The sequence below is a fragment of the Mobula hypostoma genome, chromosome 1 (genome assembly GCF_963921235.1).
Source record: "Mobula hypostoma chromosome 1, sMobHyp1.1, whole genome shotgun sequence".
NCBI classification, from domain to species: Eukaryota; Metazoa; Chordata; class Chondrichthyes; order Myliobatiformes; family Myliobatidae; genus Mobula; species Mobula hypostoma.
In genome coordinates this window covers 56,934,824-56,948,410 of record NC_086097.1, presented here as the reverse complement: position 1 = coordinate 56,948,410, position 13,587 = coordinate 56,934,824, and the positions used below count along the sequence as shown (strand labels likewise).

Here is a 13,587-nt window from a genome sequence, read left to right as displayed (position 1 = left end):
AATATTAGGGGATTCTCGAATAGCAATTGCAAGAGGTTCTAATGCAATATCAAATAATAAAGGACTAAGAGGACAACCTTGTCTGGTACCTCGAAAAAGAGGGGAAAAAAGGTGAATTTAACGAGTTAGTACGAACTGAGGCCATAGGAGAATGATATAACAATTTGATCCAGGATATAAATTTCGGGCTTCAAACATCTTAATCCTCAATCTTGTTCGCTTAGTTGTCACGCTCCAGGATTGGGTCACTCTGCTATGGAAAATACAAAGCTCGAACCAAGGGCAAGATTTGCATACTTGATGCCATGGATTTGCACCAAGAAAATTTGAACTAAATACACCTGCATTTTCTTTCATTAATCAAATCTAAATAGGAGGCAAATATAATCTGCATTTATACTATCATTCAAGATCTTCTACTTAGCTTTAAGTAACCAATTTAATCATCTTTGGGATTGCTTCTGAAAATATGCTTTAAACAAAAGCTGTATGAAAGTCAAGTCATTCCTGGATGAATCTCACCAACAAACAGTCCTGAGGTGCAAGAAAACATTTTGTAGAGTGTTTCCCTTCTAATTACTTGAAGTCTTTCTTGTAATCTGAGTTTCTGCTACTGGATTTTTTTTAAATGGACCAGAACTTAATTGCATGCTTCTGAAGCTGTAAATTTTCCAGTTATCCACTACATAACTTAGAATAGCACCAAAAGTACATTTAATAAATTACAACATCTTCTCAAGAGCCTTTTAACTGGTAGCACTATTTTATGAAGACTTTGCATAACTTTTTGTTTCTATGCCACCTCTCTATAACACCATATATCCAGTTTGCATTTTAACAGCCTTTCGATTTATCCTGTCAGCTTTTAACAATTTGTATACTTGGTGTTAATTTTAAGTTTCTGCCACTTAATTTATATAGTCTTGTTCTAGCATAATAAATTACTTCATGTTTTCTTTCATTAAATTCTGTTTCATTTTCATTTTACTTGTTTCTGTTACTATTTTTATTTATAATGTGTTCTTGGTTTTGATTATCGTTAATCTTGGAAATATAGCCCTTTAACCTACCTACATACAAATGTTTAACATTTGTTTAAAAAGACCAGTAATGACATCAACCCTATGGAATCATTCTAGCGAAACAGTTATTTGCTAGTTTTTTTCACTATGCCATCACTAATTGCACAGTGCTTAATTTTACTAAAGAAATTGTTATTTGATAATGTGTGGTAATTTTTAAAGTCCACATGCATGACATACTAACCATTCATTTCAGGAGCCTAGATAGGGTGTGGTCTGTTAATCACATCCCTGGAGGGGATATCAAAGCTAAACCCAATCTAGTACTCAGCTAATACCCCTGAGTCATCGTGGGGGGTGGGGTTGGCTATTGATATATTTGGAATTGGAATTGTAACAAAGATTAGCCAATGTTGCATTTTACTGAGAAAAAGGATTATGAAATCTTTAACAATTTTTCCCTTTATCTTAATCCAGATCTGTAACATTCCACCTCTAAACATTGTTTTTCAAAATAATAACTCACTGCGATGTCAAACAAGTAAACGGGTTTCTTTTCACAAATACTGTGTAGTCTGCTGAGTGTTTCTAGCATTTCATTTTCATATCAGATTTCCAGAAGTTTTATCAATTTTTTTCTATCTATTACAGATCTTCCTCAGCAGAGTTCATCGACAAGGTTCAGTTCCTATGATCTGTTTGTAACCTGAGCAGTTCGCAAGTCAGAAATGTGGCCACAAACCATCTTCCCACATGGAAGAAGGTGCTTGCAGTCCTGCACCAATCAGCAAATCCATTCTGGCAGTCCCCCAAACACTTGTTCGTATGTATGGGCTGTCAGATGTTTGTAAAGTGGGGAGGACCTGTATCTATCATTACTATTTTATGAAACAATTTAAAAATATTTAACTGTATTGTCTCATTTTTAGTGGTCTGTATATATGAATGTTTCTCTATCCCATTTTAAAAGTATAGGAAATAGAGATATTTTGATTTTGCATTAAACTTACACTTCCCTGATGGCTCTAAGGCCTCACTGTGATAAACAAATTAACATCCAATTTCAGGAAGTTTGACATTGGCGCATATTGATTTTGTCTTTTCCTAAGTCCATATAATTTAAGTGTGCAGACTCTCATGGATCAGTAATTACCACCTATTTTCCATTCAAAGATTCAATTTTGCTTTCTGCTATATTCTGTTTGACTATTATCCCTTTGCCACAGCTTCTTAAAGTTAATTCTTTATAATCTGTCAGGGATGATCACTGAAAATCTTTACTGATTGGTTTCTAAATATGACCTAATTGGGACAAAGTGCATAATTTCAGCCAGTTTTATAGATTCCAGTAAATTAAAAACAGAAAATTGACCTGGGTATGTTTTTAGAGAGTCCTGTTTCATTTTCAGTAAGAAAATGGACTAGTACATCTTCTTCAATCAGTTTCCTTTTATGATATTCTTGAAGACTGCCTAAGGCCAAATTGTCATAAACTGTTTTCACAGCTTGATCAGCTAATGATGCCACAAGTTAATTGTATTTCAAACACAGTTAGTAATACCTTTATTTCCTTCTTTCGACTAAGATTAAAGAACTAAAAAATTCAAAAGTAAGTTTAATTATACAGGTTGAATACCCCCTATCCAAAATCTGATTTTTTTTTTTGAGTGCTTGCATGATGTCCCAAATGAAAAATTCCATAAGGTGCTGGGAAGGTTCTCAGGCAACGAACAGGTCTCTGCGCAGCACAGACAATCCTTAGAAGTGATCTCGTGTATGTAATGAATATTAATATAACATATTAATATGAATAATAAGTTAAGGAAAAGTTTTTGAAACACTGCATTAAGTGAAAAATTAAGAAATCGATCGTATATTGAAAGAATGGATTTGTCAGTGTGAGAGTGATCATATGCCGCTTAGTAGTATGCTGATCATGAAACAAGCAAAGATCTATCACAACAGACTTAAAATTGAATGCAGTTGTGAATATTCAGCAGACTGGTTGCAGAAATTTAAGAAAAGGAGTGCCATTAAATTTTTAAAGATTTATTTTTAAAAAAAATTAAAAATAAAGCGCTTGCTGATTATGGAGCAGCAGAGAAATGCATTGATACGGTTGTCACTGATGAATATCTAAAACCAGAACAAGTCTACAATGCTGAATGTTTTTATTCTTAACACAAAACCTAAAAAAAAATACATAGTGTACTGTAACCTTTTACTGAAAACAAGGCATCTAGGTGCAGACTGAAAGCCTGTTGCGGTTTTTGTTACCCTGCACACGTTATATTTTTGTTATATTAATGATACGTAATAATGTTTATTGTTAAGTACATAACTGTATGTGTGATGAGCAAATGCAAGACAAAGGTTGCTTACCAGTAGCACATTAATTCAGTCGGAAATGATGGCGGTCCCAAGCTATATATCATATATTCTAATATCTGAAATACTTGGAGCCAGAAGTGTTTTCAGATTTCAGATGAGGGGTACTCAACCTGTATAAGACTAAATAAAGTAATATTTGGAGAGGTAGTCAATAAGACTATTCTTTGGAATTGGTTTCCTCTTGTCAGATATGCTGAGATATGGCATAAAACTTAAGTTTTGGATACCATCCATACACATTTCAAAACATAAGTACCTTGAGGTAGTACAAATGAGAAGCAATTACATAATGCAGAATGTATGTTACGTTTGCATATTGTGAGCTGCAGCTAAATAAGGTGTAAGGGCCATGTGGGGGTAGAATATAAGATCAGAACTTCAATTTTAACATGCTAGAGATTAAAACCTGTCCTTGAGTCTAGTGGTGCATATTTTCGAGCTTTATCTTGCCTGGTGTAATTGGGTGAGTGGGTGGGAGGAGTCTTATGTTATTTTCTGAGGCAGTGATGTGTAAACAGTTAATGGAGTAGAGGCAGGTTTTCATAAGAGTAAACTCCACAACTATCTGCAATTTTTGGAATCTTGAGCAGAGCAATTGCTATACCAAGTTGTATGCATTTGGATAGAATCCTTTCAAGAGATCTCTTAGAATTGTCATAATACCATGCCAGTTGACTCTCTCTTTCCTGTACTCCATCTTGTCATTGAGATCCAGCCCACTATCCAAAAGTGTATATTATGTAGAATCGGGCCACAAGGACTTGAAAACACAAGGGAGTAAAGTAGGGTAATGAGTGGGCAGCCTTATGGGACACCAGTGCTGAGAGTGTTGCTGCCCATCCATGCTGATTGTGGTCTGATGGTCAGGAAAATCAAGTTTCCAGCTGCAAAGGGAAGTGCTGAGTCCTCTTTTTAGAAGTCTGGAGATGAGTTTGTTTGGAATTGTGGTTTTGAAGGGTCATAGTAATTCCCTATGTCTTAAGCTTTTGCAACATTTTTTTCATTATTTGTGATATTATTGAAATTCCTCTTTCTGTATTAGTTTCATTTTGCCACATGCCCTTTACAGACCATAAGACACAGAAGCAGAATTACGCCATTCAGCCCATTGAGTCTGGTCTGCCATTCCATCATGTCTGATTTAATATCCATCTCAACCCCATTCTCCTGATTTATCCCTGTAACCTTTGACACCATATTAATCAAGAACCTATCAACCTCCATCTTAAATACCCAAGACATGGCCTCCACAGCAATCTGTGGCAACGAATTACATAGATTCACCACGCTCTGGCTAAAGAAATTCTTCCTCATCTGTTCTAAATGGACACCTCTCTATTCTGAAGCTGATCTCTCTGATCCCAGACTCCTCCAATATGGAAAACATCCTAGCACATCATTCTAGGCCTTTCAGTATTCAATAGGCTTCAGTGAGATTTCCCCACCTCCATTTCTCTAAATTCCACTGGGTACAGGCCCAGAGCCATCAAACACTCCTCATACGATAACCCTTTCATTCCCGGGATCATTCTTGTGAACCTCTTCTGGACTTTTTCGTAGATAAGGGGCTGAAAACTGCTCACAATCCTCCAAGTGTGGTCTGACCAATGACTTGTAAAGCCTCAGCATTATATCCTTGCTTTTGTATTCTAATCTCAATGAAATGAATGCTAACATTGCAGTTGCCTTTTTTTTTATCACTGACTTAGCCTGCAAATTAACCTTTAGGGAATTCTGCAATAGGACTGCCATGTCCCTTTGCACATCTGTTTTGAGTTTGCTCCCTATTTAGCAAATAGCCTACATTTTTATTCTTTTTACCGAAGTGTATAACTATGCACTTACCTACACTATATTCTATCTGTCACTGTCCATTTTCCTAATCTATATACATACATCGGCAGACTCCCAGCTTCCTCAACACTACCTACCCACCCACCTGTCTTCATAACGTCCGCAAACAGAGCCACAAAGCCATCTCAAATCATTGACCTATGTAAAAAGAAATGGTCCCAACACAGACTTCTGCAGAACACCACTGGTCAGCCGCAACCACCTGAAAAAGCACCTCCTGCCAGTCACCCAAACTTCTATCCATGCTAGTATTTTCTTGTAATACCATGGGCTGTTGTTAAGCAGCCTCCTGTGCAGCGCCTTGTCAAAGGTCTTCTGAAAATCCAAATAAACAACATCAGCTTTGTCTATCCTGCATGTTATTTCGTCAGATTCCAACAGATTTGTCAGGCTAACTTTGGCCTATTTTATCATATGCCTCCAAGTATTCCAAAACCTCATCCTTGATAGACTCCAACATTTTCCCAATCACTGAATTCAGGCTAACTGGCCTATAATTTCCTTTGCTTGCTTCCCTCTCCTAAAAAGTGAAGTAACATCTGTGATTTTTTTTTCTTCCAATCCTCTGGAAACATTCTAGAATCTTAGGGTGTAGTCCATCTGGTCCAGGTGATTTATCTACCTTCAGACCTCTCAGCTTTCCAAGCACCTTCTCCTCAGTAATAGCATGTACACTCACTGCTGCCCTCTGACAGCAGTGAGGTGATCTATCTTAATTGGTATGCTTAATATCATTAACTTTATAAACAGAAGAAAACCTGCTTGTGAATACATTTGTTGACATTTTACTAATGACAATAAATAAAACTGTCGTATATCAGAAAAGGAAACCTTCTGGGTTTTGTACCCTGAAAGTGAGAGTTTCACTTGGCTGAACTATTGTGCAGAATTTGCCAACAACTTCAAGATTTTAACAATGTAGAGTGGATACTTAAAAGGTAGTTTGCTACAAATAAGCAATAAAAATTACTGCTTCTTCAAATGAACCTCTACAAAAATTTAGATAGTAATTTTTGCTTCATTTGAGCATTAACTATACACCCTGATTCATTTTAACATTCTCATATTCTGTGTAGTTGTTTTAATTATGATTTGCCATCTGTCCAAGAAATGGTATACTTTTTTAATCCTCTAAGGGATGCAACACTCACTCCACAGTGCATTTTGGCTGAGATATTTTGAGACTATTTTTAATGAGTTATAACTGAAGAGTATTTTGGATGTCCAAGAACCAATATTTCAAAATTGAAAAACTGTTTCACAAAATAGTATCTCCATTAGATCCTGGTCTAAGAAAATAGAATACAGCTAATAATAAAACAATACATTTTACTCTTAGTGAAATTACTAAAATTTGGAAGTGGAAAAAAAACTTTTATACATGTATGCAGTCCTGTATTTTGATCAGATGGGAAGAAATTTAAATAAATTGTTGCAGTGGCCAAAAAGTAAGAGGCCCAGTCCCTGAAAGAGCAGTAATTTTGCCAAGTTGTAAAATACCAGACTAGTTTTTAACAGTCTTATTATGTATTTAATCTTAAAGCTGGTGCCATATTCTGTATAATAGTTCAGCAATACTCCCATTTCTGGAGTCCTCCACCTGGAAGAAGCTTCGTTTTACTGATCATAGTGTCTTTAATTTAATCCATGTGAATGACCTGTATATATATCTTAAAATATACCAGCACAAGACTTTCTTCAGAAAAACAATGTAGATCTAACCAGGGCCCTCTCCTTTGTACCTAATATATCCCCAATCCAAAATTAATGTAAATTTGTGCTGTTTTAAAAGAATAAATGAACTTTAATGCATTAAAATACTTGAATGTTGAAGTTAGATTTTTTAACTATTTCCATTGACACATTCAATTAGTACTTTTATAAGAACATCTCACAGCAGGGAGCCATTTGGCACAGGTGTTCTGGAAATGGGATGATTGTATTTGCATAGACATGTATATGTTAAAGATGTATTTATTAGAAAAATCAGTGTGGCCTGGGTGCTACCTCATGTGAAGAACCATGAAAAACAAATTGATTAATGAGGATTGAGTGGAAGGATGCAGCTAAAATATTTGCAGGAATTAGATCAGCCCTTGACTATGCAGATGAATTAAATTTAACTCATAAACATGAATACTTATTTGCATGTTATCTCAAAACTCAACAGCTAAATAATACTTTATTAAATAGGGTCACTACTGAAAGGAAAAAGTATAGTCTTTGTACATAAGCTAATTATTAGTGTAAGTATATCAGTGGACAAGGGAGATTAAAATAAGCTGTATTTCTTCTGTTTCTCTCCCCCTAAATTCTTCATTTAACTTGTCTTGCATTTGAAGGAGTGGTGTTTTGTAGTGGAATTAAAAGGCTGAATTTAATGAATATCTGAGTCGTGGCAACTCTCTTCCATGGCACCCATGTTATCCCTTTGTCACGATCCTTGCAATTTTCTTTTTCAAATGACCCATGCTCTTGCCACCAAACCCATCATTCATCTATAAATGAAAGGTGGATACTGACCTCCTTAACATTCCACCAGGTTCCATTCTTTTAATAGAGACAGACTACAGATGCTGTAATCTGGAGCAAAGAAAAAAACTGGTGGAACTCAGCTAGTTAAGCAGCATCTGTGGAGGCATCAGGATTGTGCAGAGGCTTGACCCAAAGCATTGATCGTCCTTTGCCTCCACAAAATGACAGTTTTTTTGCTGTCTTGTTTTCCTTGGGTTTACTTGATTTTAAAATTAAGACCTTTATTAGAATGACAGTGCTTCATTTTGTAGTGTTTGATGGTCTCCTTTCTCACATGGTAAAGAAAATAGATTTTGCCTTCAAGTAATTTGCCTCATTTGAACTTGAAGGAAATGGTTGTATTTGCTCTTTCTCTGTCAGATTAATCTTTTCAGGTATCCTCAGTCTGGTAGAAGAAATCTTCAATATAGATGTCATTTTTCCCTCAGCTTAAAATCTGATAGCTGTTTTAAAGATATTTTTAAAAATTGTACAAGACATAGTCTTAACAGGGTTGGGAGGGAGATGATTGAAATTGATATTCTTAACAGTCATCGAGTCGTAGAAAAGTACAGCACAGAATGGGCCTTTTGGCTCATCTAGTCCATGCGGAAACCATTTAAAGTGCTACTCCCATTGACCTGCACTAGGACCATTGCCATCCATTTACCTATCCAAGTTAAAATTACGTTCACATGCACCACTCTGCTGACAGTTCATTCCATGCTCTCAACCCTCTGAGTGAAGAAGTTTCCCCTCCTCTTCCCCTTAAACTTTTCACCTTTTACCCTTAACCCATGACCTCTGGTTGTAGTCCCACCCAACCTCAGTGGAAAAAGCCAGCTTTCATTTTTCTCTATCTATACCACTCATAATTTTGTATACATCAAATCTCAAGCTTTTACGTTTTGAGGAATAAAGTCCTAACCCATTCAATCTTTCCTTATAACTCCTTGTAAATTTTCTCTATACTCTTTCAATCTTATTTACATTTTACCTGTAGATAGATGACCATAACTGCACACAACACTCCAAATTAAGCCTCACCTATGTCTTGTACAACTCCAACATAGCATCCCATTTTCTATACTCAATACATTGATTTATGAAGGCTAATCTGCCAAAAGCTTTCTTTATGGCCCTATCTACCAGTGACGCCACTTTCAATGAATTATGGACCAGTATTCCCAGATCCCTTTGTTCTACCACACTCCTCAGTGCCCTACTGTTCACAGTGTTAAGAGTTGCGCTGGTTGGTCCTACCAAACTGCAGCACCTCGCACTTATTTGCATTAAATTCCATCTGCCATTTTTTCAGCTTTTCCAAATCCCTCTGCAAGTCATAACAGCCTTCCTCACTGAATACCCACACACCTTGAGTAATTGTACTTATTACAGATGCCTACTCTACACAAGCTTAATTCAATTGTAGCTCTGCTCTAGGGTGAGAAAGTACATGATCAAGCTTCATGGAGAGTGGCCTTTACCAAAATAACTTTATTAAAGGTATTAAATTTCCAATGTAAAATGTCTACTGTAACCTTCTACACTTGTTTAAATCCTAATTTTAGAAGTAATTTTTGCTAGAAATTTTTTATTGTGATGCACAAAGATCAAGTTGCAGTCTGTCATTAAAATGGAATAAATATTGTTATAAGGTTAAAATGCTATAGGTGTTTACACTGGAATTGTGCCAAGTTAATCTCCCATATATTGTATATATTAGTAAATGTAATGTTACAAATAAACCTTTTCTATTGCAGACTGGAAATCTTAATTTGTTGTTCTTTGGATGACATTTGAACTTTTATATTATGGAAAATCAATCAATATAGTTTGCAATAAGCAAAAATTTCCTTTGCCCAGAATTTCACTGATAATGACTACTTAGCAGAAATGAAGCTTATTCACTGTGCCAGATTGAAAATACAGTATATAGGTCAAGAATTACTGAGTTGTGGACACCCATACATATGAACAAGCATCCATAATTAGATATAAAAATCAGTAATTGTTCTTCCTTATCACTTGTATGCTTTTGATACCATTCATGGCAACCAGTTCAATTCAAGGTATGGTTACCAGTGGAGTGATTTTTTGGTGTATTTTCCAAATTCTGGATAAGATCATATGAACCTCGATATAAACAGAGCCCATTTATAAATGCTTCCACTGCCTACTCGGTATATTCCTGTTTCAGTTCATTTCGGTTGTGCGTAATAATTTTATTAGAAATGTCTTTACATTTATAAGTGTCCTCTAAATTTAAAAGGACTAGCTCTAATTGTTATGCCCTGTATTCACTACAGGTATTTTCTGTCTATTCTAACGTTCCCTTTTAATATATTCAAAATTAATCTAATCCAGTCACAGCTTTACAAATTACAGGGAATGCACTCCCAGTTTGTGTAATGGAAAACAATTAAAATTGTAGATGCTGGAATTGAAGACCCTTCAGCTCTGAAACATTAACTAGTTTTCTCTTTCCACAGATACTGCATGACCGCCTTGGTTCTTCTAGCATTTCTTTATTTGTCCCAATTCTTGTAATTGGTCGTCATTGTTTAACCCTTGGTCAGGTTCATCTGGCTAATTTGTATTGAGATGATGTCCAGAAATACATAGTATTTTCCATGATTAACTACTTTTGTAAAACTGATTCTTAACCGTGGATCTCTGGATATTAGACCCAACATACATTTAATTAGCCTTTTAGATGTTTTTGTATCTCTGTTAAATCCATGTGCATAGATATGTGCCTATAATTTTGCAACATTTAGAAAGCATTCAGTTCTATTATTTTGTGGAACAAACTGAAGTAAAATGCCATTTGCTTGCATTGAATTGAATTTGCAAGTTATTCATAACTGTTTAATTTATTAAAATCTTCCCTTCCACAGATTTGGTTGCTACATATGCTCCCTATTATTATATCATCAGCAAAACTTGGTTTTCATTACACAGTGTCTATTTTTCCCTTCCTCCATTCACTGAAGGACACCATTATTCATATGCCAATTAAATTGGCTGTCCATTATTCCGACTAGCAAATTTCCTAATCAGGGCATGGATTTCCCTTCAACTTTCAAGCTTTTACTTCAGCAACAGTGTCTCTTACAAGTGACTTTATCATATTGCCTTCTGGAAGTCCATATAAATGACATTTGTAGATATTAACATATGAAGGGTAAGATGAGGGAACACAAACAATCCCCATAGAAAGATCAGAAGTGGAGAGTGTGAACAATTTCAAGTTCCTGTTTGTCAATATCTCTGAGGACCGCACCTGGACAACATTTTGCTTCAGCTATAAAGAAGGCAAGAAAGCTATACTTCATTAGGAATTTGAGATTTGGTTTGTCAACTAAAATACTCAAACTGAGACAAATGTATCATGGGGAGCATTCTGACTGGCTGCGTCACCATCTGGTGTAGAGGGACTACTGCACAAGATTGAAATAAGGAGCAGAAATTTGTAAAATTAGTCAGCTCCATCATAGGTACTAGCCTCCGTAGTATCCGAGACATCGTCAAGGAACAGTGCCTTAGGAAAGTAGTGCCCATCATTAAGGATCCCCTCCACTCAAGACATGCTCTCTTCATAATGGTACCATCGGGAAGGAGGTACAGAAGCCTGAAGGCACACCCTCAGCAATTCAGAAATAGCTTCTTCCCCTCTGCCATCTGATTTCTAAATGGACATTGAACCCATGAACACGACCTCACTACCTTTTTATTTGTTTTTTTGCACTACTTATTTTAACTTAGCTATTTAATAGACATCTATTAATGTAACATTTTTTCCTCATTTATTTTATTATACTGCTGCTGTAAAGTTAAAAATTCCCCAACATATGCTGTATGATCAGAATCAGATTTAATATCACTGGCATAAGAATAGGCCCTTTGGTCCACAATGTTGTGACCAAAGTTCTATCCAGTAATTTTATCACCCTTCTAAGAAAGTTCAATCCATGCTGCCTTGGCAACTTTTCATGCTGTTGAATGAACTTACCCTTAATTATAGACGTAAGTAATTTCTCTCTAATAAATGTTAGGTAAAATTGTGGTAACATACTGGTTTCCCTTACTTGCCTGCCTTAAATAGAGTGATTTTACTGAACTAAAACAATGATTCGCAATTCAGGAGAATTTTGGAAGTTTATTAGTGTATCTAGTTTCATTTAAAACTCTGGGAAACTATTTGATCCTGGTAATTAATTAAAGCAATTCATTATTTTCTTTATACTGTTGCATTTCTTGCATATCTTTATTTTTGCAAGTCATCATTCTAATTCAGTATTCCTTTTAATCTGACACTGTCCTGTCTGCTTATCTTACAACATGTCTCCTGAACACACTTCCCCTGCCTCATTTCCTTATTTTCACTTTCATTACAGGAAGCCCAGGGTGAATATAACCTATTGTTTCTTTAAAATTGTATTACTTTTGATAATCTTTTCAAACTTTTTGTACTCCATTTGGTATAACCAATTTCCCCCGGGATCAATAAAGTATGACTTGTTTTGTAATATGGCTTTCAGCAGGTTCACTGCTATCTTCGGCATTTTCTTTTTGTATTTTCCTTTACTTGTATCTGGGGGAGGGGTACTGCTTTTAGGGAAGTAGAAGTTGTACCTATTGGTGGTATAAACTTTCTGATTTTCATTAAATTCCCTTCTGCGTATCTCCCATAGCCTTAATTACTTTATCAGCTTGCTTTTTTTTTGTCTCTCCCTTTCAAACGTGACATTCACGTCATGTAATCACCTTCGGTTAAATGTGATTGCATCTTTAGGTTAATTATAGAGCTCGTTTATTGGCTTATCAAATTGGACATGGCATGCTATTCTTTTGATTATGGAATATGTACAAAAATATCATGTACATACTTGGGGAAATGCTCCGTGCTGACAAGTCAACTTTTCACAATCTGTGTGAAAGTTAAAATTCAAAGTTAAAGTCTGCCTTTCAAAAATATTTTTGTTTCCTTATGTCCATTCTGCCCCTCAAGTCTCAGCTGGCTCTTAAAAACCTACCATCTTGCACACTTACATCTGAAACTTAATCCATTTTATTTCTTTTACTCTATGCACTTGTAAAAATAAAACTCCATTTCCTCATTTTCCACAAGTATAGATACCCATTTCTCATGTGGTAAAGTAGCTCTTTTAAACACTTCTTTATGCCTTGTCTGTCAGACTAATTTTAGCATTCTGCTACTTTGAGTAATAAATGCATTTAACAGTCCTGGAGGTCTTGTGTTTTTTTTTAAATGTTGCCTTAGCTTAGGAAAACCTTCATCTGAGAATTAGTGAATTAGTGCTTACTTCTTCCCATATTGATCCTAATGTTAGCCATCATGATTACGTCCACCACTTGTGTTAAGATATCCTCTTAGGTCAAGATACCCCTCATAACTGTCTGGAAGTTTTTCTCTCCAACAAATTGTATAATACCCCACTGTTAAGTAACTTTCATTGTCAGTCAGGCCAACACCATAGTAATCCTCCCTCTCTCCTAGAGTTCGCATGTTCTAAATCAAACCATCCACGTAGTCCACCTCTAAGAAAAAAAAAGTAATTGAAATTTTGCAATATGGAAAAATGTCAACCAGCCTGTCATATCTCTGCCATTCAAGGGGGGAGGGTGAGGAGAGGGGGGAAAAAAATCGACCAACATAAATCAATAGCCTTACCAAGGTTTGGATTTCTAATTTTATAATCCTTACAGGCAGCAAGTTCCAGACCCCCTGGGCAAAAGATACTAGCTCACGACTTTCTTGCTTCTTTCTACCTGTAACTTT

At 35.8% G+C, this 13,587-nt stretch overlaps 1 long non-coding RNA gene across 4 annotated transcripts in view; it reads left to right on the top strand.

Annotated features, from left to right (window-relative positions):
* Positions 1 to 13,587, top strand: part of LOC134347247 (uncharacterized) — a 67,028-nt gene that overhangs the window by 14,294 nt on the left and 39,147 nt on the right. For 3 of the 4 annotated variants that reach the window (XR_010018113.1, XR_010018116.1, XR_010018117.1), the window contains exon 2: positions 1,674 to 1,845. This is a non-coding gene — a long non-coding RNA (uncharacterized LOC134347247). Of the gene's footprint in view, positions 1 to 1,673; positions 1,846 to 10,273; positions 13,135 to 13,587 lie in introns of those variants that run through there. The other variant, XR_010018118.1, reaches the window with a different exon arrangement.